Source organism: Protopterus annectens, chromosome 13.part0, assembly GCF_019279795.1.
Source record: "Protopterus annectens isolate FY-2018-M chromosome 13.part0, PAN1.0, whole genome shotgun sequence".
Taxonomy (NCBI): domain Eukaryota; kingdom Metazoa; phylum Chordata; order Ceratodontiformes; family Protopteridae; genus Protopterus; species Protopterus annectens.
Window position 1 is genome coordinate 743963754 of NC_056747.1, and position 27116 is coordinate 743990869.

General features: G+C 38.5%; 1 long non-coding RNA gene across 1 annotated transcript in view; it reads left to right on the forward strand.

The window, feature by feature from the left end:
* Positions 1-26241, forward strand: part of LOC122787630 — a 298470-nt gene extending 272229 nt beyond the window's left edge. Inside the window, exon 3 of the long non-coding RNA XR_006362583.1 lies at positions 25731-26241. This is a non-coding gene — a long non-coding RNA (uncharacterized LOC122787630). The remainder of the gene's footprint in view (positions 1-25730) is intronic.
* The last annotated feature ends 875 nt before the right edge of the window (positions 26242-27116 follow it).

Sequence of the window (27116 nt, forward strand, 5' to 3'; positions counted from 1 at the left end):
TGAAATTTTAAATGTGTTAAGAAAAGCTTAACATTGATCATTAAAGTACAGTATTTAGACTAGATACTCATGAAATATGTAATGCAACACCTGCCAAAATGTTTGAAGCACTGAGTTTGAAAAAAAGTAAACTGAAAACATTGATGTGTGAACTGCTTACGTATTCTGTTCATCAAGTAAATTCATTAGGTCAGAAAGTGAGTATTTATGGGTCTATATCATTTTATTGAATTGCTATTCAGTGAATAGCAATTCATTGAACTCCTATTTAGTGAACTGCATTTCAGCAAATGATGAAATCTTTCGTAGGGTAAGGAAACAGTCGGACAGCACCATAGCTTTGCCCTTTTCCCCACCATAGTGCGATCTCTGAGTTGGTATATATAGTTAGGGGGAGTGTAGGTTTGACTTTGTGTGGTTTCTGTTCAAGTGTGTCTTTGGCGAAGTGCTTCCTTAACGTAGGAAACATTTTATCATTCGCTGAAATGCCATTTGCTAAATAGGGGTTTGATGAATTGCTATTCGCTGAATAGCAATTCGATAAAATGATATAAACTTATATTTATGGGCATAAGAATAAACAATGCAACATTAATTTCTGTATAGCTCATATCAGGAATTCTCCATTGATTTTTGTCTGACTTAAAGGCTTGGCATAATAGTAATAATTCTTAAGGTGAATTCACACTTGCAGTCTGTTCAGACTACTGATTTGCTTAAAAATGACAAAGATTTATAAAAAGTAACTCCTTCTTCAATTTGATGAAAGACAACATGAATCTGTTGTTATGCTAAGTACATAGCTTTCTTATTTAAAAGATGCTTGCCATTACATCTGTATTCATTCAGATTTCAGGTGTTTCTTAATGTGTTGTGTGTCTGGATTATATTATCAGCTCCATGCCTTAGTCTTTGGACTATCCAGTGCACCAAGAGTGTTCACAAATTGCCTAGCACCAGTTATAGGTCATTGCAGGCTGCAGGGTATCCATATTTTTTCCATATTTAGATGACTTGCTTATCCTTGCAGTCTTTTTCAAAGTGGCAGGAATCTCACTTGGGAGAGAGATTTTTTACACAAACTGGGGTTCCAAGAAAACATTCATAAGTCTTTTTGACTCCTTCACACAGGATTATGTTCCTGGGGTGTCAGCTGGGCACCTCAGTTCAAAGAACTTTTCTTCCACAGGAAGAAGTTGATCTATATCTAGATCTATTTCTAAGGTTTTCCACTTAGACGTTGGTCATGGCAAGGCAATACCTCAGGATTTTGTGTCTCACTGTGTCTGATTCTCATAATACTCCAGGCAAGATTCCACATGAGAAAGATACAATGGTATCTGAAGTCTGTTTTGTCCAAGTACCAACATTTTTTGTATTTTCAAATCCCAATCCTGTGGTTTGTCAGAAGAGAAATCACTTGGTGGAGACAGCAAATATTCTTAAATTTGGATCTCTCCTTTTCCCTCCCTGTTCCAAAGCAGTCAGCCACCCCAAACACCATTTACTTGGGGAGTAGTTTCTGGAGGGATAAAAGTGCCATGTGTGTGGGACTCCAAGGGTAGATGCAAGCACATAATATAAAAGGGATTCTTGCCCTGCACTGATCAAAACATTCAACTCTCTGAATCATCTTTGGTCCCTGAGACCTCTTCAAATTATTAGAGTACCACAGTCATGTTGTACAAAAACAAGCAAAGGGAATCCATGTCATACCATCTTTGCAGGCTAGACATGTTAGCTTGGGATATAGCTTCACAGCATAATCTCACTCCAAAGGCATCCTACATTCTGTAAGAGCAAAACTGTGGTGGACAAGCTGAGCAGGAATAGGGCAGACCCTCATGAATGGAAACTAGATTGCAGAGTCTTCTCAAATTTGATCATTCTGTGGGGATGTCCTCAAGTATACCTGTTTGCCTCCTCCCTGAACAATCAGCTGGCAAGATTCTGCTCCAGGACTCTACGCAAGAAGGTCTGAAAGACACTTGCCTTTTCTTTTCCTTCAACAGGAATGTTCTTGTATGCTTTTCCACCATTTCCACTGATATCTAAGGTACTTCTGAAGATTCAGAAATAATCCACCAAGATCATTGTGATGACTGCCTTTTGGCCTAGGCAACAGTAGTTCTTCCTTCTTTTGGAAATGGACAGGGTCAATTACCACAAGCTTCTTCATAAAATGGATCTACTTACACAACATCAGAGGTCTTTGATATACCCTAACCCCAATCAACTTCAGTTGACTGCCTGGATGATAGTGTCTTAATTCCCTTTAGCCACCTGTTTACTGAAGATGTACTGAGGGAGGCAATAAATCCTGCTACTGGAAAATCATTTATTAGCAAATAGAAAAATGTTTTCTAGATGGTGCCAACAAAATGACCTGCACCCATTCAGGGCTAGTTATTTTCTGATTTTACAATTTATGTGTGAGTTACTATCCTATGCCATTTCTTACTCCTGTATCAAGGTTCATTATCAGCCATTTCAGCATGTTGGCTTACAGAATAAGCCACTAGCTGCCACAATCAGCTGCAATCAGTAGTCAGTGAAAGCTCTAATGTCAACAGAGACTAGGCTTAAGAGCTGGAAGTTGACTGCAGAGAAAGCATAACAGTTCAAGGATTTATTCAGGGCTGTAGGGCTGTAGCACCTCAAAAAGAAGAGAAAATAGGTGAAGCTGAAGAAAAATGGCTGTGCCTCAAAACAGCATGTGTCAGAACTGCAAAACATATGTCGAGCCATGTATGGAGATAAAGACCATAAGGAAAGTTACTAAAAACAATAAATCCACCAAGACAAGCTCAGGTACCTTGAATGTAAATGAGAAACTTTAGCATAAAAAACGTTTATTTGCTTTCATCTGTCACAGACTTCTTCAGAAAACACAATAAATAAAACAAAACAAACCTATATATACACTTACAGCCTATTAGGTTAACACCAATTATTAAATTATTCTAAACCAATAAAATATTTAAGGTGGCAAACAAAAAATCAAATGTAAATATAGATAATATGTAATAACATATAAATAAAATCTACTAGTTCTCATCTTTGTACTTTTAACATCCTATATTTGAGAAAGCATTTAATATTTATAGATTTGTTTAATCCTGGGAAAGTATCAACTCCCAATTTTACCTGCCAAAGGGTCTCCTTTTGTTTAATTTTGTTCCTGTAATCTCCCCCTCTTAAATCTCTGGGGACATGTTCAAGTACAGTGAACATACATTTTTTGAAATCACATTTCAATTTATGTTTATAGAGGGCATTGTTGTTGTCTTTAGTTTTGATGGAATAAAGATGTTCTTTAACACATTTTTGTAAACCTCTTTTCATTGTCCCTATATAGAAACAATCACAGTCAGAACAAATGGCAATATAAACTAACCCCTCAGTATTACAGTTATAAACCCCATTAATAGGTAATGTTGTCTCTAAATGTCTTAGATCCAAGAAATGTCCTTCTAAAATAAACCTACAAATAGAACACTGACCACATTTATACATTCCCTTAATTCTATTAGACTCTATGTTCTAATATGTAACCTTAGTAGCATCATTTTGCAACATCTTTTTAATATTGTAAGTGTTCCTAAAAACAAAATTAAGGGTGTCACCAACTTGGTTTTTTGTTGTTTGTCTTTCAGCTTTTTCCCAATAAGGGGTCGCCACAGCAGAACTCCGGTCCGCTAATGATTGGCAGTAGATTTTTACGAAATGCTGCGGTGCCAGCTCGACACCCAAACTTCAATGAAGGCACGCCAATTTATGCACGCATGTCTTTCGAACACTACCCAACCACGGGGAGAACATGCAGACTCCACACAGAAGGCACTCCCAAGCCACGCCGAGAATTGCACGGGAGAACCTCTTGCTGTGAGGTAACAACGCTACCGCCATACCACCGCCACCGTCACCAACTACTTTACATAAATCTTCATTTCCTTCAATAATTTTCCAGTTCTATTTTATAATGGAGCAAATGTTGAAATAATCAGCAGTCATATCAAGGCAACAGGCTACCAAATATCACCTACTCATGTGATGCTCATTCTTTTTAATCAATGGTTTCCTAAGAATAGGAGGGAAATCTATACTTCTCCTAGATCTAATTTCATTTGCTGTTCTGTCTAATATATCTAATTTATAACCTCTATCCACAAACATGGATGTAATAAACTATAATTCTTCTTCAAATCTGGAATCACTGGAAGTCATCCTAGAGGCACTAATATACTGACCTCTAGGAATATTCTTTTCAATAAAAAAGGGGTGATTGCTAGAAAAATGAAGGTAATTATTAATAAAAATTTGTTTCCTATATATCTTACTGTCAAACCTTGCATCATATATCTCTATTTCAAAAATAGTAACATCAAGAGAATTGACCCTGGTTCCAAAATCACCCAAGATAAACTTCAAAAACTCTGAACTAGCATTTAGTTCATTTAAAAATGTAGCTACTTTAGGCCTATCCCCTTCTAATATAAAAATCAAATTGTCTACGTATCTGTAATAAAATATTATGCTGAAAAATGTAATCGGGGGTCAATACTGTGTGTTCCCACCATCCCAATAATAAATTGACATAAGAAGGGCCAGCAGCTGACCACATAGCTACCCCCCTAATTTGTTTGTAAACTTTTTTTTTTCAAACAAAAAAATAGTTGTTGTTCAGCATAATATCTAATACATTACAAATCAGGTAAATATTATCACTGTCAAACCTTTCAATCATAGACAAATAATTTCTAACATAGTCAATAACCACCACAGGTAAAAAGTGAACAGATGTCAACAGTAAAAGTAAAATTATAAGTATCTTGAAAGGAATAAGTATTACCAAAAGTCTTACGTTCTGTAAAAAATCCTAGGAGTCTTTAATAAATTAATTTAAATTCTGAACAATTGGGTTTATAATATAATCAAGAAACAGAGAGACCCCTTCAGTAATATAGTGAGGGGCTGAACTGTGGGGCTGAAACTATCAGGTAAAAGGGTGGTTTGATGGGATTTTTGTGAATTTTGGATATCCCAAATAGGGTACCCAATGAAGAGTGGTCAATTTTCATAAAATTGCATAAATCCAAGGTAATATAACCTTCCATTAAAAATTCAAACAACAACCAGTATATTTGTCTAAAACTTCTATTAACTTCAAAAAAGGAAGCTGGTATATATTCATCAGCATTGTTCAATAATTTATTCATAGAATCCACACAATCTTTCTGATACATAATCACCATTCCCCCAGCCTTATCAGCCTTCATAAACCTTAACTTCACCATGTAACTCAAATCAAATAAAGTACAACATCATTAGTTAAATTATAATTTCTTCTAGTAGGTTTTCTTTTAAACAAGTCCCTTAGGTTACCCTCACATGTCTTCTCAAAAACTTTCAATGTTGTTAAAAGTGGGAGGTTGAGTGATGTTAAAGACATGCAGGTAGGTGCGAGCGTGAATGGGCGTGCCTTTGTTGAAGGTTGGGCATCAGGCTGGCAACTTTGCACCGTAAAAATCCACTGGCAATCATGAGCGGACCAAAGTTCTGCTGTGGCGACTCCTAACCGGGAAAAGCCAAAAGTGTAAGTGTTAAAAGTGGGGTTGAAAGTACATGTTTTTTTTAAAAATACTTATAGTAGATTCAACATCATTCAAAACATATTTAAGATTCAACTTGCAGTTACACATCTTAGGTTCTAAAATCCTTCTACTTAAATTAAACCTTCTCGAAGGAATAAAATGTAGTCACAGTCTTGAAATATTCAACTGTTCTTCAGAGAAGGATAAGTCCATCAAATTAAATATTTTGAAATCAGTACTTAAGGTTGCCACCCATCCCGTTGTCAGCGGGACACTCATGGGTTAAGCCACCTTATCCCGTTGCCCGCTGTATCAAGTAGTGGGACCTGAAAAGTCCTGCTTTTGCGATCGCACTGAATTGCAGTGGTAAAGTCGCAATTTCTTCCAGCTTTTTCACGGCAATTCAGTTACGTCACCAACCCGGACTTGCAGGCAAAGCTGCTGCCTGTTAGGTCCAGGTGCTTTAATTCATGCAGTAATTGGCTGCAATTCATGAAAGGGGTGGGGATTGGGGCAGGAAGAGCCCTGCAAAGATTGTGGCTGTAGGAGCGCTTTGTTTTAAGTGCTTCTACAGCTGCTAAAAAAACGACCGAGATTTTTTTTTTTATATAACAAGTGATCCAGCCAGCCAGCCATCCTCCTCCAGCTAGCTAGCCATCCTCCTCCTCCATCCAGCCAGTCAGCCAGCCATCCTCCTCCATCCATCCATCCAGCCATCTATGCAGCCAGCCATCCATCCATTCATGCAGCCAGTCATCCATCCAGCTAGGCATCCATCCATCAAGCCATCCTCCTCCTTCAGCCAGCCAGCCAGGCATCCTCCTCCTTCAGCCAGCCAGCCAGCTAGCCATCCTCCTCCTACATCCATCCAGCCAGCCAGTCATCCTCATCCAGCCAGCCAGCCATCCTCCATCCAGCCAGCCATCCTCCTCCTCCATCCATCCAGCCAGCCAGCCAGCCTCCTCCAGCCAGCCAGCCAGCCAGCCATCCTCCTCCTCCATCCATCCAGTCAGCCAGCCAGCCATCTATGCAGCCAGCCATCCAACCATTCATGCAGCCAGTCATCCATCCAGCTAGGCATCCATCCATCAAGCCATCCATCCAGCAGCTACTCCCACCAACAAGCTAGCCACTCCAGCCAGCCATCCATCCATCCAGCCCCCAACCATTCATGCAGCCAGCCATCCATCCATTCATGCAGCCAGCCATCCATCCAACCATGCATCCATTCATTCAGCCATCCATCCATCAAGCCATCCATCCAATCATTCATCCATCTAGCTGCTACTCCCACCAACCAGCTAGCCACTCTAGCAGCCATCCGTCGTACCCATAACAGCATCTCCTTCACCACTCTGGTGGTGACATCATGGTAGAGGGTGTGGCCAGTGTCATATTGGCCACACCCCATGCCCCACTTTGGCCCACTTAAAAGGTGGCAACCATAACTTACTAACTTTTGTGGCAACACTCTTTTTGTTCTGCCCCCTTGTCAACATCCTCTGCCTAAGTGTTTTGTTGACTCGTTTGCTGAAAAAAAAAGAAATATCTTTAAGACGTGCTCCTAAAGGAACTCCCTGAACATTGGTCCGCTGTGAAGGGAATTCAACAAATTTACTGTTGCTTGTAGATTGACTACCTGTCAGCTTGTCTTCCGATTGCACTGGAATGCTTTTATTAGTGATATCACTTCCCTCACCTGAATTGACATAAACGTCAGGATAAGCCCTCCAATTATAAATCTCTCTCTCTCTCTCTCTGTCTCTCAGTCTTTACTTAAGGAGGAACTGGCACGACCAAAAACTTTTTCCCTTTTCTCATCCTTTGCCATAAGATGAGAATAAGCAATTTTATTCTTATATGCTTCAATGTCATGATTTTACTTTTTATATTTACGAGAAACAAAAATTTTCTCATAATATTACACAGTGGAACGCAATAAGTTCATAATTGTACTTCAGACCAGATGCTTTAGACAAAAGTTGCTGCAAAGACTGATCTACCTTAAAGATCTCTTGTTGGACCTCCGCTGTTCTTCTTTTGTTAAGTTCATTTAAAAGTTTCACTAGTTCCAGTCCCATATTACTGAAGAAAGTCTCTAAGGTATTAAAAAAAGGGTCATTAAGAGTAACTCCATTTTGGACATTTGAACAGATGCAGTCCCTTAGTAACAATGTGTAGTTCTAAACATTTTTAAAAATATTTGTTCTCAATTACAAGGGTTTGATACCTTGTTAGAGGTTTCTTCAAACTTCCCAACAAAGTCTTGCCTTGTACCTTGATATTCACTTCTTCACTACAAGATATAGTAGCACCAAACGGATCTTAGTCAACATTAAGGATACTATTTACATCTTTGTAACTGCAAGTTTGTAAAGACTCATCTATTGTTGAATGAGTATAATCATAATTTTCCACTATTGTGACTTGATCGTCTTCATCAGAACCTACATAGTCCATTTTAGTAATATGTCTAAAACCGGTCCTTTCCAATAAAATCTTTAAGATGTTTTGCATATCATTAACTGTAAGAACCAAAGTGGCCATAGTAGTATTCTCTGTATCACCATGGGTAGGATGTACAGACAAATCCAACAGAGGATCACCATCAGAGCAAGCCATCGTAGGGACAAAATTCAAGACCAAAAAACACAAGCAAACCCCCACAAAAATGCCCCAAAAAATGAATAGGAGGAAGGAAACTACTAAAAAACAATCAATTCACCAAGACAAGCTGAGGTACCTACAATATAAATGAGAAACTTTAATATAAAAAACATTTATTTGCTTTCATCTGTCACAGACTTCTTCAGAAAACACAATAAATAAAACAAAACACACATATATACACCTACAACCTATTAGGATAATAACACCAATTATTAAATTACTCTAACCCAATAAAATATTTAAGGTGGCAAACAAAAAAATCAAATGTAAATATAAAAACATGCATAATAACATATAAATAAACTCTACTAGCTGGAAGTTGACTGCAGAGAAAGCACAACAGTTCAAGGAATTATTCAGGGCTGTAGCACCTCAAAAAGAAGAGGAAATAGGTGAAGCTAAAGAAAAATGGCAGTGCCTCAAAACAGCATGTGTGAGAACTACAGAACATACAGTATGCTGAGCCAGGTATGTTAATAAAGACCATATGGAAAGCTGGTTGTGGAATGCAGAAATCCAGGAAATCATCCAATAAATAAATAAATAAATAAATAAATAAATAAAAAGGAGTGCAGGAAAAAGTAAGAAATAGAAAAGATGGACCAAGTTAGGAAGGAATACTGGTTGACTAACGAAGAAGCTAAGTGAGGAGTTGTAGTGGCAAAGAACAAGCCATCAGAGGCAATCTACCAGCTTCTGGAAAGTGACTCAGTGTATGGTACAAAGAAACTATATCAGGTTATAAGGCAAAGACAGAAAAATAAAGATGATATGCAGACACCCTTAGTAAGGGATGCCAGCAACATCCTGCTCACCAGTCCACAGAATATCAGCAGTAGATGGAAGGAGTACTTCCAGCAGCTTCTGAATGAAGAAAACCACACAGAACCTGTACTATCCTAGACACAGTCTACGATGAGAGAAGAAGTAAGAATAGCACTAATGAAAATGAAATCAGGGAAAGCAGCAGGCTTAGATGAGATCACAGCAGATATGATAAAGATAGTGGGTGAGATAGCGGAGAAGGGGCTCCTTAGGGTACTCACACTGCAGTGTGGCAAGAAAGGTGTATCCTAGATGACTGGAGAATAAAAAGAGGACATTCACAACTGTAGGCAGTATAAAGGTATCAAACTCCTATCACACTGCATGAAAGCCCTGGAGAGGGTGAATGATGAACAAGTATGCAAAGTAGTAAAAAGTAAGATGGGAGATGAGCATTTTGGATACAGATCAGGATGCAGTACAACTGACCTGATATTTCCAGTGAGACAGATAGTTGAGGAGAAGCTAGAGATGAGGAAAGAGTCCAACTGGGCATTACTAGACTTGGAGACAGCATTTGAAAAAGGTCTCAAGAAAGTACAAAGACCCAATGAAAAAAAAAAAAAAATGTCTAAGCTTGTTTCCTGCCTTTCCTATAAGTTGTCTAGTCCAGATACAGATTTGCTGTATCCAGGACTGTTTGTAAGCTTCTGAGCCCCCAAGTTTTTCTGTATTGGAGGAAAGCCTTCTAGCTTAATTTTGTTTCTTAGAACTAGCCAGTTTTCTAGTTTCAGCACTTAAATCTGTTTCTTTGAGCTCAGCACTTGTTCAGAACTCATTGTAAGCACTAAATAAGCTACAAATTACTACAGCACTCAACTTTCCTCACTTGTCTAGAGAAAAACAGTTTTTAGTACCTAATAAATAAGCACCTATCCAGGTATGTCTAAGGGTCAGCTCCCGGTGTTTTCTCCTGTATACCTGATGAATCTGGGCATCTTGGGGCAATGCAGCAATTGCCTCATGTACACAGACAACCCTCTCCTCCTACCACCCAACACTACAACCTGTGAGAGATGCACTTATGTAACCAAACTGGAAGCAAAGCTCTCTTCACCCAAGACTGGACTAGACAGTCAAGAGGAGAAGGTAAACACTTGCACCACACCACACTCATCACATAGTCCCTCAAAACCTACACACCAAAACACACACATAGAAACACAAAACACACACCTACATTCATGGAGGCTCTCAAAAAAAATCTACCTAAGCAACAGGGACATCCAAAGCAGAAACGCAATCAATCTCCACCTCCTAACACAACCCAAATGACACATAGCTCAGAAACTCAGTGTGCCACTCAACCGCAGCCCATAAAGCATAACAACGTACCTAACACTCTAGTCATAAGTGACTCTATAGTCAGGCACACTGATGTTCCACTCGCCAGGCTAAACAAGGAGAAAGTGACTGTCAGCTGCCTGTCAGGTGGCAGGATCCGCCACATAACGCATGCACTCGGGTCACTCCACAGCAAGTACAAATATGACTCTGTCATTGTCCATGTTGGTGTGAATGACCTGAGACGTACCTTCCTGGACTACATGAAAAGAGACATGGAGGAGCTTTCTGATCTTGTAGCCCAGGCAGGTATGACCCTAGCCCTGAGTAGCATCCTGCCATCACCCAGAATGATACCACAGTACAAGGACAAAATGATTGACTTCAACAATTGGCTAAGCTTCTGGTGTCATTCTAAGGGGATCCAATATCTGTCTGCCTGGGATGACATGATCAACAAACCACGATGCTTTGCCAGAGATGGCCTGCACCTGTCACTCTTGGGATTCTGGATACTGGCTAAGGCTCTTGCCACCCCTATAGTGCCTTTTTTAGGCAAGATTCAAATGACAAATTCACCACTGTAACAGGTACAAGCAAGCAAAATCTAAGGGTAATGCTACTCAATGCTAAAAGTCTAAACCTCAAAATGCACTCACTCGAGGCACTCCTTAAAATGGAGAACATCGACATCTGTGCAGTGACAGAGATCTGGTTCAAGGCTCCAGAGAGCACCCCTGCATTACCAGACTATAATTCATAGCACACCTGTCGGCCACCTAACTTGGACCGAAGCACTAAAGGCGGAGGTGTGTCCATATTCATTAAGGATATCCACACCTCCAAGCTAGTTGCTCAGCATAATGCATCTGAGATTATCCAAGTGCAACTAACTCTGGGCAAGACCGCAATGCAAATTGTAGCTTGCTACAGATCCCCCACCATGCCCCAGGATTCCCACTCCTCATTTCTTGATACACTGGAAAATATTAGGGTACAACCTAACACCCTAATAATAGGCAATTTCAACTACCCCACCATTAACTGGGAAAACTATTCATGTACCAACACTTGTGCTCAACGTTTTCTGGAATTCATAAATTCCAATGCCTTGGATCAACTTATCCACACCCCCACCAGGGGCAGCAATATCCTAGACCTGGTCATTACCAACATGGGCAACCAGTGTTCCACAACAGAGGTCAATTTCTCGTTGGTCAGATCCGAACACAAGCAAATAACCCTAGACATCCACATCCCAGCCCCACCCCTCATTAGGGAAACCACCGTAAAAACGTTCTCCAAATTCAACTTCACGCTTCTTAAGACAGAAGTGGCAAACTTCACGACACCCATGCTGATGGACAATAGAGATACGACTGCTGAATCCTATACAATTGCACTTTATAAGCACTTACACGAGTGCATGGATCGTGCAATCCCTAACAGAACCAAGATGCTATCCTCCAAAAAAAGGAAGCCAATCTGGTGATCCCCTGCTATAAACAAACTCTACAACAGAAGAAAGAAACTGTTATAAAAAAGAGTAAACTCCCATGATTGGAGGAACTCTGTGGTCAGCCTTAGTAAGAAGCTGAGATCCCTCATAAAATCCTCCAAAGCTAGTTACGAAAACAAAATCGCCACTGATTCTAAAGACAACCACAAAGCATTCTATAGCTATGTCAAGAATCTCAATGGCAACACTCAGATCTGCTCTGAGTTTCAGCACAATGGCACTAAATATACAGAACCAACTGATATTGCCAACATCCTGGTAGATAGGTTCAGTGCTAACTTTACCCCTCTCTCATCCCCTAAAGGGCCCATCTCTATACCGGAAGAATGCAAAGTACCTGTAATCATGGCTGCACAGGTAAAAAGCACACTCTCCAAAGCCAAGAGCACAGCATCCATGGGACCTGACAACATCCCAGGCTGCGTTCTACATGAACTACATAACGAACTGGCACCCCACCTAAGTACTATGTTCAATCATAGCCTCACCTCAGGCTTTGTGCCCACTGAATGGCATACAGCAACAGTTATCCCACTCCACAAAGGGGGAGCCACCACAGACCCCGGGAACTACCCCCCCCCCCTTTAGCCTGACGAGCCTGATCTGCAAGGCTGTGGAGTGTATCATCATGGAATTAATAAACAATGACATTGGTAATCTCCAAATTCTGGACCCTACCCAGTTCGGGTTTGTAAAAGACAGATCATGTCTCCTAAACCTGATAGACTTCTCTGAAGCGGTCAGCAAAGCTGTAGATGATGGTAAGGTGGTACACAAAGCCTATCTAGATCTCGCCAAGGCTTTCAACACCATCCCCCACTCTGGAATTATAGACAAATTCACTAAACTAGGTATAAATCCCTATGTCACATGATGGGTTGCCAACTTGCTCACTGACCGAACCCACACAGACAATATGGTGAAGAAAAGTTGGTACAGACAAGAAGAAGGCAAGAGGAAACAAGGGCATCTAGCAAAGAGGTGGATGGATTGTGTGAGAGAAGATGTGCATCAGTCAGGCATTAATGTTGACGAAGGTAGGAGAGTAGCAATGAATAGAGAGAGATGGTGACAGTTGATACAACACCCTGACCCATATAGAAAATGGGAAAAAGGGGGTTGATGATGATAATGATGAAGCCCATGGATCCTCCTGTTTCAATGCATTCTCATGTCAAAATGTTTTTGAAAGGGGTCTTGCATAAGATACCTCCAAAAGAACCTGGGGTCTCTCCTTGGAATCTTATTTTTTCTGTTAAAGCACGTGCTCCATTTGAACCAGCTAACTTGGCTAACTTGAGGTTCTTAACATGGGAAACAATTTCACTGATTGTTCTGTCCTCTGCAAGAAGATTATGTGAGTTGCAAGCTGTTATGGTGAGCCAACCCTATCTCATTTTCCACTGAGAGGGTGTTTCTTTGAGAAGTAATCCTTGTTTATGCCTTAAGTGGTATCCAAGTTTACAATAAGCCAAGCTATCCATCTCCCTGTTTTCTTTCCTTTACCTAAAAATGAGAGAAAAAGGATACTCCTTACCTTGGATGTTTACAGCCAGCTCAGGTACTGTCTTGACAGAATTGAAACTTTCAGATCTTTGGATCAACTGTTAATTTCTTGTGAAGGTAACAAGGGACAATCTGTGTCAAAACAGACTATTTCCAAATGGTTGTCTTAGGCTATTACCTCTTGTTTATACTGACCTCAACAAAACTATTCAAGGCCCACTCTATCAGGGCCTTGAATTCATCTATGGCTTTTTGGAAAGGTTTGGTTGGAGTCTAGAAGTATTCTAGAAGCATCAGCTTGGTCCACTGTGCATACTTTTACAAAGCATTACAGTCATGATTCCTTCTCTAGCTCTAAATCAGGCTTTGTTAGGATCAGTTTACAGGGACTCCTGGACAAATCTCCTTTCACCTCCCAAATGTACTACTGTAGGTTAATGTACCCATATAGCTAAGGCTACTGCAGCAGTGATCAGTATGATGAACATAGTACAGTTATGTAAGTAAATGTACCATAACAGTAGAAATTTGAATGATCACTGCTGCAGTAGCTGCTCCCTCCCTCTATCCCCCTTACTTTTTGTTGTGTTGTTTATGCCAGGGTGTGGACATTTATTGTTTTGCTTGTCATAGCTTTGTCCTTTCAGGGTTCAGCTTCCCTCTCTCCATAGACATGAAAGCTCTGAAGGGCTTAGCACCCAAACCTGTCTTTTTAGTTAGCTCAGCTGTAGCTGGCTGTCAGTTTGAGTGCATGGAAGGTGCCCTGAAACCTTGGAAGCTGGTCGGCTGTTTTATCCTGTGGATATAAACAATATAGCTAAGGCAGCAGTTGTCATTCAGACATATTCTGCTATTGTAAGTTGACATACACAATTGTACTTTCCCCTATACCTAAGGCAGTAGTCATTGTCATATAATTCCTCAGATGATATGGTCATAAATTAAAATGCAAACCACCTGCACTGCCATAATGTGAATGCTGTGCAACCTAAATGTTCCGACTTGTGTTATTTTATCATTTGAACTCTGTAAGTTTGCGTTTACTGAAATTTAACCTATATAATTTACCTTTACACAACTGAACTTAAATTTGTAAACATCTCTGTCCTTGTGGCCTGGGTCATGGTTAAAAAAGTCCTCATACCAGGCCACCTACCCACTTAACAAATAAAAAATGTCTAGTAGTTTTGAGCAGTTGAATCAAGAAGAATTTGAACAGCATGGAACATATGGATGGGTTTAAGAACTGAGTTTAATGAAAGGGGTAACAGCATGGCTAATGTAAAATAAGATAAAACTCAGTTTTGTATTGATACACAAACTAAGAACATAGAAGCAATACTAAGCAAGTGATCATGGGGATAATAAGATGCACAGTGATGCAGACGTTTAAGTAGACATACTTTAAATGTTTTTTCCACCCTTTTTGAGCACTTAATAGTCCTCACTTCTGAAATCAAGCAAGTTCATACATGATAACCCTGGTGAGAAGTTTTGTATACCCAACCAATCATCAAGATTTGTTTTAACGGTAAATAAGGTAGTAGTGCAGTGAAAACTTATTCCATAATCTGGCAACATTTTGAGATAGGAACCTGTCCCTTCAGTGAGTCTTGTTTCTTTGTTGTATAGCTTTAGGTTCCTAGTGGGCATAACAGACCTGGGTACCTACGTAGACAATGTATTTTTCATTTGGTCATCATATTTACACCCTAGTCAGGAAGTCAGTTCTCTTGTTCTACGATCTAAGTGTCTTTCTTGGTAAAGGTAAGATACTACTCAGGGCTGTTGTTTTTCCTGTCTCTAAGACGTGTATTAAGTTCCATTATGCCTCTCTGCATATCCTTCTGGCAGGAATGCGTCTGGTCATTTATTCCTACATGGGCAACCACTAGGTTGTTAGGCTGCAGTCATACTTGTCTAGTTTAGAGACCTTAGGGCCCTTGTAACATCACACATTTTGGCACTGGACAAGCAGCTTACAATCACCCTGTTCCTGTTCAATCTGGTGAGTATGGAGTTTGTATATCTAATTACAAAGTCACCTGTGACTAAAATGTTTCTCTGTGTGGAATCAGACTTAGTGGGCCTTAAGGGCTTAGGCGTATTTTTCTGGTGACTCTTGGGTGAGTTATGTGGATATGTAGTATGTGTGAATTAAGAGGGAGTTGGTGTTGGCTTATACGCTTGGGGCTGGGATCTTCAGTGTGTGCTCTAGAAGACTTTGGCAATTTTTTTCTTTACAGCCTTAGCATAAGTTAAAAGACTAGTGGTGCATCGTGACTGATGTGGTATTGTGGATGTGTAATACTTACTGATAGTGGCTGATGTGAGAGGTTTGCCTCCATAATTCTTAAATATTTACATCTCTCACAGGTTGTGCTATCAATTGGTTGAAACAATGAGCAGTTTATAGGCATAAGGCAATTGCTATACTGCCTTAGAAGACTTCGGTCTGACCACAGATAGGGTAACAGCAGACTGTTGGGTCATGTTGGAAAAGGATGGAGGACTAGGGCTTTTCGTAGTACTCAGGGGTTGAAGAAAGATTACTTTGATAGACCCTAAACACTTATAGATAAAGATGATAATTTGAAGTTAGATTAGATGGTAGCTAATCTGTCAATACTTAGTGAAAATACAGAATTAGGCTATATTTTACAAAGTAAACATACTTTCACAGGACTATTTTGTCAAATTACAACTCTTAATTCTCCATACAGGTCGCTTGTACACTGCAGAACAGTTGCCAGTTATGGAACATGGTAGCATTAGTTTATAGCATAGAATGAACATGAAGCACTAACAGTAAACTGTTAATACTATAGAACATGAACATGAAGCGCTAACAGTAAACTGTTAATACTATACAACTAAAATTTACAGTCATGGATGTTGGATGCTGATCATATCTCTCAACTGTCCAGATTTTCCCAAAATGGCAAGATTTGTGGCTCATATTTTTGGTCTGTTCCTCATAAAATTTGTGGTTTTCTTTCAAATCAGTGGGATGATCTGAGGAATGAAGTCACTAAATAAAGGCATACATTTGAGTTCCAGACTTCACATCCTTCAGAAAATAAATGTTAAAACAAATCCTGCTACTCTAGCAACTTCAAAAGTTTATAAGAGCAATGTTTAAAATCTGTTCCTATTTTTCGGCCTTTGTTCCCCCATTTTTGTCAGGATTTGTCCAGATTTCGTGTACTAAGAGATTGAGAGATATGGTACTGATCACAATAGCTAAGGTTATTTGCCACACTACAGCAGAGCAACAGTGTTTATTTTAGTGATGTAAGCAGGTGAAATACAGTCAGTAAGTTAAAAAGTTAAAAGAGACAATATGTAAGAAGATAGCAATAAAACAATTAGAATAGTGCAACTAAGCTGAGACAGAGAAGCAACGAAATTTATATCATCTAAAAAATTTATTTTGTAGACCTGTTATAGACTGGGCTCTTTTGTTGGTTACCCAATTAGGCAAAAAACACTTTCCAGCAACACCCCAAAATGCACAAGCCTCTGGGTATTTAAAATCAGTAAGGTTCCACTCTTGCAGAAGCTGCCCAATCAGAATCCAGCCAACACCCCTACAGAAGCCGACCAAACAAAAACAGGCACTGCAGTACTTCTCTAGAACCCAAACTTGAAGTAGCTGTCACATGAAAGCTTCTGCTTTCGATGATGAAATGCTGCAGAGCCTGTCCTAGGAAGCAGATCAAGTCCTTGTAGACTGTTAAATCAGTTGAACCTTCTTCTCTGTAGTCTTTTTTTACTTTGCAGCAGTCTAGCACTGAAGAGCACAAGAACTTAACATATACATTATATTATATTACATTAAAAAGAAACCATGTTCAGTACAACTGAATAAGCAGTGCCTGCCAAGCTAGGAGCAAAGTATTTTCTATGCTTGATTTAGATCAGGGATATTGGTAAGTAAAGGTTGCTGAAGGTTTGATGTCTGCTTTTAATTCACGTATGGGAAGATAAAGCTTTTTTTTTTCAAGCTTTCATTTGAGATATTGCCAAAAGACTGAAAAGTACTGCTTGTATTTACTAATATCAGAATATGATGTTACTCTATTAATAAAGTACTTTGGTTTTGTATCTATTCAAAAGAACAAAAGAAGTATTTTACTCTTAGAAATAACAGAAATTTTGGAGAAGTCATTTCATTGTTGAAGCAGTTCCTGAAGCAAAAAACAGTGTGTGTGTGTGTGTGTGTGTGTGTGTGTGTGTGTATATATATATATATATATATATATATATATATATGTGTGTGTGTGTATATATATATATATATATATATGTGTGTGTGTGTGTGTGTGTGTGTATATATATATATATATATATATATATATATATATATATATATATATATATATATATATATATATATATATATATATATATATATATATATATATATATATATCTGGTCCCATTTAGGTGATCAAAGTTTCAGAACTTTGAATTTCATATGGCTGAAACCATATGATCGAAGCTTTAAAACTTTGAACACCTAAACAGAGTTCTCCATACAGCTCAGAACAGGAATTTTCCCTTTTCCTCACTGTAGTGCGATCTCGGAGTTAGTATATTTAAATAGTGGGGGGTGTGGGGGTGAAGGGGGGCTTGCCCCCCTGCATAAATGTGTATTAATTTGTTTTGTTTTTTTTGAATGTTTGAAGTTTTAAAACTTTGATCATATGGTCCCGGCCTTATGACATTCAAAGTTTTAACATTTCGATCATTCAATAGGGATCCATATTGTTGATGGAGAAATATAGAGAAGGTCAGAAGGTGCTGCATTATGTCTTTGTGGAGTTGGAGAAAGCATATGATAGGGTGCCTAGAGAGGAGTTGTGGTATTATATGAGGAAGTCAGGAGTGGCAGAGAAGTATGTAAGTGTGGTACAGGATATGTACAAGGGTAGTGCGACAGTGGTGAAGTCTGCAGTGGGAGTGACAGATGCGTTTAAGGTGGAGGTGGGATTACATCAAGGATCAGATCTAAGCCCTTTCTTATTTGCAATGGTGATGGACAGGTTGACAGATGAGATCAGACAGGAGGCCCCATGGACTATGATGTTTGCAGATGACATTGTGATCTGTAGTGAGAGTAGGGACCAGGTTGAGGAGACCCTGGAGAGGTGGAGATATGCTCTAGAGAGGAGAGGAATGAAGGTCATCAGGACTAAGACAGAATATATGTGTGTGAAGGAGAGGGAGGATAGAGGAATGGTGAGGATGCATGGAGTAGAGTTGGCGAAGGTGAATGAGTTTAAGTATTTGGGATCAACAGTTCAGAGTAATGGTGAGTGTGAAAGAGTGGTGAAGAAGAGAGTACAGGCAGGGTGGAATGGGTGGAGAAGAGTGTGAGGAGTGATTTGTGACAGACGGGTACCAGTAAGAGTAAAAGGGATGGTCTACAAGAGGGTAGTGAGACCAGCTATGCTGTATGGGTTGGAGACGGTGGCCTTGACAAAAAGGCAGGAGTCAGAGCTGGAGGTGGCTGAGTTAAAGATGTTAAGATTTGCACTGGGTGTGACTAGGATGGACAGGATTAGGAATCAGTATATTATAGGGTCGGCTCAGGTTGGACGGTTTGGAGACAAAGAGAGGCAAGATTGCAATGGCTTGGACGTGCTGAGGAGGGATTCTGGGTATATTGGGAAAAGGATGCTAAGGATGGAGCTGCAAGGTAAGAGGAAAAGAGGAAGGCCTAAAATAAGGTTTATGGATGTGGTGAGAGAGGACATGCAGGTGGTTGGTGTGACACAGCAATATGCAGAGGACAGGAAGAAATGGAAACAGATGATCCGCTGTGGCGACCCCTAATGGGTAATATGAACAGCCAAAAGAGAAGAAGATATATATCTATATATATATATATATATATATATATATATATATATATATATATAGATATCAATCAAAAAGTCTCTCCTGTACCATATAAATCATTATAGAATCAACAGACCCAGGTTTCGCAAAAGCTTCATCCATGTGGTACTGTAGTGTCTATTTGGTTTGCATATGGTCAACTCTGTGCACCAAGTTCAAGGTTCATGCAACCTCTGTGAGTTTATATATATATATATATATATATATATATATATATATGTGTGTGTATATATGGAATCCGGACACATGCTTGACTAGCATATGTCCGAATCACAAAACATCAAACACACATACATAAAAGCGCTTAACATCGATAAGCGCTTCCATGTATGTGTGCCTGTGCCGTAGATCGGACTACAGTGTGGGTGATGGAAAATTCCTTTTTCCCCACTGTAATGTGATCTTGGAGTGAGAATAATAATGTAAAGGGGTGTGGGGGGGCAAAGCCCCCCCTGCAGAAACGTATATATATTTTTTTGAACTACACATACACATAAGCACTTTTTGATGTTAAGCGCTTTTGTGTATGTGTGTTCGATGTTTTGTGATTCGGACATATGCTAGTCGAGCATGTGTCCTAGACCCATATATATATATATATATATATATATATATATATATATATATATATCTGCTGTGTGTGTTTTTATAAGTCAGTGTTCCTCATCTCAAAGTAGAAAAATGGGGCAAGGGTGTAATGTATGTTTATATCTTTATAAAATATGCACCTTTAGCCTCTGCAAAAGTTCCTAACACTATATCATATAGTCTAATATGCTGTACCCACTGGGCAGTGTATAAGTTCTAATATGCTGTACCCACTGTGCAGTGTATAAGTGAATGATGATTAATGCAATCTGTGTCAGAAAGTGGGAGGATAGGGAGGTAAAGCATGCTCTTTATGTGGTATTAGGCTCCCTTTTCCCAGTACTTTCATACTTCTGTTAGATAAGATGCCCTGTATCAGGCATCAAGCATTAAACACCAAAGGTGTTGCTAAATGCCCCGTATCAGGCATCAAGCATTATACACCAAAGGTGTTGCTAGTTACACTCATGTCAGCATGTTTCTTTTCCTTGAACATCTTTCATAGACAGTATAGCTTTTGAAGGTCAAACTTCTCTGTAATTGTCTGTATGAATGCCTATAAGGTATATTCACATGCTATTTTATTTATAGTTCATTCCTTAAAAAGGTAACAGTTTCATGGCTATGAGAGTCAACAGTTGAAAAGGATACATACTTTCTTCAGTGTGTGTGTGTGTGTGTGTGTGTGTGTGTGTGTGTGTGTGTGTGTGTGTGTGTGTGTGTGTGTGTGTGTGTGTGTGTGTGTAGGTGCCTCATTTGGAGTAATGTGTACATTTTTATAAGTGAGGTATGATGGGGTAATAATATGAAGTTGTGAATATAAAACATACAGTTCTGGCCTCACGACAGTGAAAGGTACTTTATACATTAACTGATCCACATGTGCTGAGAAAGACAAGCAAGTTCCGGCCATATCCTTATGGTCCCTGCAGAGGGAAAAGAGATACAGTAATCAACCAACATTCTACCACAACTGGCAGTGTTGCCAAACAACATGACTTTTGTTTTATTTAGATGGATTAATAATCGTTTCTCAGAAAAGCACTATGACGCAGTGGTCATGTTATACTAGAGCAAGGAAGGAATAAAGGAAGGAAAAATGATCTCTTGAGAATGCCTTAAAGGAAAAGAGTAAGGTCATCAGCAAACAACATACCATTAATCTGCTTGTTATTCACCTGGAATTTGCAATTATTTAATTAAAATGAAGAACCTTATGGCAGACTGATGAAATAAATGTAAAGGATTTAAACCTATAAGTGCTCATCAAGATCTGTTGGTAATGTAGTCTTAGAACCAGTAGAGATCACTGTTGTCTAATGCATGTAATCATAGGTCCTGGATCAGTTATCAATGGTAGACAGAATAAAATGTTTTGCACAAGTTAGAGAGAAAATTATTTTTAATTTCCATTTCTATCATTTTTGTAAAGAACGTGACCACCACACAGTAATAGTTGTACTAGAAAGTCTGTCTTGTTTTTATGTAACATTTTATTCTAGAATAAGTGTGTTTCACTGAGTCAGCAGGGTCTATATTATTGCTTTGAAACTGCAATTCTTCGAGCGCCTAAATGTTGACAATCGGCAAAATCTGAAAAGCACAAACGGCCACTTTCGCAAATTTTTTCACAGGGAAAAAATTTGTTTGGCCGACCAACAGTTAAACAAACTTTCAAACCCTAATCAAGTGGGGGCTTCACCCCCACACCCACCGATGTGGAGGGCTGTGACCCTCACACCCCCCCCTAACTAAATATACCAACTCCGAGATCGCTGTACATTGGAGAAAAGGGCAAATTCCCGATAACAGCCAAGCAAATTATTTCCCTGTGAAAAAATTTGTGGAAGTGGCCATTCATGCTTTTCAGATTTTGCTGTTTAAGTGTTGACATTTAGGTGTTCGAAGAAATGCAGTTTCGAGGTAATAATATAGACCCACTCAGCATTAGATCTTGTAGGGATACACATTAAGTGATGTAGGCTGAAATTAGAGTAGGTGTCACTGAAAACTTGCCTTGATCATGTAAACCTTTATATCATGTAATGTTCTTTCATATATGGGTGGGAGCTAAGCCTCTTTTCCCTTAGACCCATCCTCATTCTGAGGATTTTTCATCAAATGGTGGTTTTAGTGTCCTGAAGTCAATGCTTGCTGGTCTCAAAGGTTTTCTGGACAGTGATGTTTTAAGACTTCTATCACAGCTTTTTGCTTGCTCATTGACAAGTATTAGCATCTTATTTACAGTATATAGGTGCCTACTTTTCTTCTTCTTCTGTAAATAATTTCGAAGAGCAGCACAGTGGCTCATTGATTGAGAACTCCACCTGACAGCACCAGGATCAAGGGTTAAATCTTGACCTTTGATTATATTCTGAGTTATTCTGCATACTCTTCTCAAGGAGAAAGTTTTCTTTTGGTGCTGCAGTTTCCTTCCACATTTCCAGAACACGTCAGTTGCTTGGTTGCTTCTAAACATATGTTTTACATTTACCCCCTGACCGTGGCCTAAACCATGGTTGAAAAGTGTTTGTGGAAGAAGGACCAGTTCACCAATCTGGTAAAAAAAAAAAAAAAAAAGGAATAGTTTGAACTGGTTATCTCTTTTTGGGCTGTCACCCCTTGCTGACCTTTTTTCCTCTTGTAATAAACCTAACAAATACTTCCACTGGTTTTGCTTTGTATTCCTAATGTGGTTCTAGAATTAAGTTAACATAAGCATTAAGATGCATGCGATAAGTATGTTACCTATGTAGAATACTTAAAGTTCTTAAAAATTAGAAATGAAACTAAACAATTACCTGAGTAATGGCATGATTTTGTAACAGGATGATAGGAAATACAAGCCAACTGAGTTTTCCAACCATTTATGCCTTGGCAGTACCCACCCTTAGACTCTACCTTATTTTGTGAGGAGGGCTAAGCTATTCAAGTCAAGAGTGAATTTGTGAATACTCATCCAGTTCCCATATGAAGGAAGGTAATGTATCAGACTGCTTAATTTGCATTAGTAATCTATTCCAGAGATGGGAAAGTGCTGTGTAATGAACCTATATCTCCACTATGTTTTATTTATTTGCTGATGAAGATTTAGATCCCTGGTTCTGGCATTTATGGAACTATTTGATTTGTGCAGATACAAGAGATCCAGCACCCCTGGGTCCCTAATGGTACAAAAGGCAAGGCTTATTTCTCCCCTTGGGAATCTGGTAGCTTAGTGTCCTCAAACCAGACATCCTCTTAGTTAAGAACCTCTGGGGTCTTTCCAGTTGTTTAATGTGTCTTATGAGGTACATCAAAAGGGGATGCTGTATTAAGTAATTTACCTTATCAGTAGTGAATATAAGGGGACAATGACCTCTATAGATCTAGATGATATTCCCTTTTCAATTAACTGCACCGACTAGAAGGACTTTTTAACTATAACCGTTACATGATGATCAAAGGAGAGGGAATTATCAACCCAAGTTTCAAGCTCTTTAACAATATTCTCATTTTGGAGGTGGGTATTGTCTATATTGTATGATGTGGAGGGGGCTGCTTACCAAATGTGACAATATTGTACTTTTTAGCATTTAATCTGAACTCATTTTTAGTACACCAGGCATTTACAAGTAGAAGGTCTTGCTGAAGAACTTGGGCATCAGGGGGGTATGTGCCAGTGATTCCCAATGTACCATCTTCTGCAAAGTTGCCTAGCCAGGGGTCTTGGATCATGCTGCAGAAAAGAAATCCCAGCAATGAGCCCTGTGGGATACCACTGGTCATCTTCATACTTTCTGATGAGGTATTTACTACCCTGACTATGTGGGTTCTGTCTTTTATCCAATTTGCTATCCATCATACCAAATAGGAAATTAAGTTTAATGCTTTAAGCTTCCTCTTTATCACAGCATGGTGGATGATGACAAAAGCCTTGACCAAGTCAAGGTATGCCATATGGATAGCAAGTCTGCTATCAATAGCCTGTGCCATCTTTGAAGACGTTAACCAGATTCATTAGGCAGGATCTACCCTTGACAAATCCAAACTATTGCAGGTCTAACCTGATGAGATTTTAATACCCAAGCTTTTCACGTCAGTTAAAATATACTTCATAGCTTTGCAAATAAGACTTATCCAGCTGATGGGTCTATAATTCCTGCGGTCTGTGGTGGTGTCACTCTTGTGGATTGACATCACAGCAGTTGTGTGCCAAATCTAAGGGGAAAAGACAATGGCTAAAATCAGGTGAAATAGTTTAAGGAGTAACTCTGCATTGTTTAGTACTGTTTATTAGACAGCCAGATATATTATCAGGTTTCGTGGAGCAAATATTTTAATTCTTGGAGAGCACCTTAAGTACAAGTCCTTTAGTAATGATAGACGGTTGAAGTAATTCAGGAATAAGTGGGCTTTGGATAGTCATCGCTGAGGTAAAATTCACACAGAATTTGTTCGCAAGTATGTTGCCAGTGTCTGATGGATCAGAGTAGGTGGTGCCAATATGAATAAGTTCAGAACAATGTTTGGTGTTATTTCTTAGTTTTCCTAATGTAACTAAAGAAGAATTTGTAACTGGCTTTAGCTTCAGATGCTGACCTAAGACCATGGGCTACTTTAGTAGACCTAATACTATTTTTCAAATTTTTAGTCAATTTTCTGATGTTATCCTTGACTTGAGGGTTGTGCAATCTGATGTATATTTTAAGGAGTTTATTTTTCTTTCACTGTAGAGCTTATTTATATTGGTGGACCGCCTAGGTAATTTGTTTTTAAATTGTTCATTACATTTAGATCTGGTTGGCACTAACAGTTCACTACATTTATCTAAGTGGGCAAAGAACTTCTTTGTGATGCCACCTACTGTGGTAACATCTTTGTGACGCTGCTATACGTGAATTTTGACATTTTGTAATACTATTTGGTGAGATTAGTACATCTGAAATCCCTGAATATGACTTCATAAATATTATTAATAAATATTTACAAATGAAGATCAAGTCACACATGTTCAGCTGTCTTCAAAATCACTAAACATCCCCTATTTTCATCACATTTTATTGCCATTGGCATGTTGTAAAATATACAAAATGTAAACATAAATAATGTACTTATGGCACAAGACAGGCCAGGGAGAACGTGAACAAACTGGTGTACATTCAAACCCTATAGCTAATATGCTGCACTCTATGTCCTATTTAAAGAAAATAGATTTGCACATTTCATTTGTCGATCTAGTTTATTGGAAGACTGAACAGAGGCAGACCTGCACTGAAAATAAGATGATGCATCTATAACCATTATGGAAAATAAATGGTAAATAATAGGGTAAGCTGGTGTAGCAAATGTCTTTATTTCTATAATTTCATTAATTTATTAATGTTGTAAGACCTACTGTTTTTTAGGGATTGTCTTATAGTACTGAGAATTTAAGCAATTTAATCTTGAGTCACAGGATATGCAAGTGGATACTTTGAAAATCACGTACTTGCCCACTCGCTCATTCTCAGCTCATTATCCTAGCTTCAGACTAGAATACGCTGCCAGTGCTGTGTTCATTAGCACAGGCAGTATGATGTATTGGGTATTACAGATAAACGCTGTCTTAAATCACAGGTATGGTTGCATCTTTAACAAACCCACAGTGAAAGCTTTAGAGATGCATTGTTTCAATGTGATAAAATGCCATCTAGTGTAATTTATTAGGTACTACAACCTATAAGAAAGGCTTTTCTAAGAAAATCATAATAAGAAAAGTTGCAGCCTCTTTAAATTTTGTGTCTTTATGAAACATTTTCTCATGTGAATAGTCCACTGAACTGTTTTTCTAAATGCATCTTTTTTGTTTACTACAGATCAATTTGGACACAGGGTAGAACTAACAGGAGGAAACATCTGTCATATGTTGTGCATTGAATTTGCAAGACATTCCCATTGTAATTCTCTCTCTTCATTTCAAGAAGCACAAAGGTTTGTTCGAGACCGTGGTGCAAGCAGTATTTACTTTATTCATTACAGATCAATTTATATCTGTCTTACTATATTTTCCATCACTGTACCCATATCTGCTAGCTTGCCTGGCCAGATGTCTGACAGAACTACTCTTTGGAGGATTACTTATTTATTTTTGGACCTTTACCTCTACTACTGACCCTTTATTACTCCTCAATAAGTAGCCCATTATTTTTAAGGAGGTGACATTATATAGTATCTGAGAAATGTTTTCTTTTTTTTCTTCTTTAATTATGCATGGGAACATGAAACTTGGATGGTGAGAACTGACGTTTATATTCCCTTAAGATTCAACTTCAGAAGATGGGTTACCAAAGCACAACGTTGTCATGGAAATTTATGATTTTGCATATTCCCCCGAAAGAGCTCCCTAGATCACAAAGTATTATATATATTAATTTTTTTTATTAATGAAGCTTTATATAGCCACTAATTGGTTAGACCCATCTAAAACATCATGGGAAAACTTTAGAGTTTTGGCAACAAGGCATATATTAGCTCATAAACTACTTTTAAATCCGCATAATAAAAATATTAATAATCCAAAAATTTGGGAACAGATATTTAATATTATACTAGCATAATACTTTTAACTTGTTTTAACAATTATTTATATGTTTGGAGAGAATTTTGTAATCAAACTGTCTATTACTTGAAATGTTATTAATTACTCTTTGTTTTTCTTCTATTATTAATGTTTCACATGGAAGCATTCTTGCAAATATTGTATATTTGTTTGGTGTGATGGTTAGTGATATTAGTAGTTTTTTTCTGTAAATTTTGTTCTTGTTTTTAATTGTGTATGCAGATAATATAATAATAAAGATTTATTATGGAAAAAAAAAAGAACTGACGTTTATTTATTTACTGGGGGTAGTGCACTGATCAATGCTGACAAATTTCAGGCTCAGTCCCAGTGAAAAACAAAACATTTCATAAACAAAAAAGGCAAAAATGTAAACAAAAACAGAATAATTTGGATTAGTTATGCAGAAAAATGTACATTATAGTAAACAAGTAGAGTGTAAGGTACAATATTTGCATTAGTTTCTGAAGTGGCTCAGCTTTCTATGAGAAGAGAAGAGAAGAGGAAAGGGACAGAGTGTTTGGTGATATGTCTAGTCTTAAAGCAGGAACATTTATCTTAGATGAGAGCTGCTTTTTGAGCTGCATTATGAATTTGGAGTGTTGATTTCTATTAGGTCAATGGAGAGAGCTTGCCAGCCTTT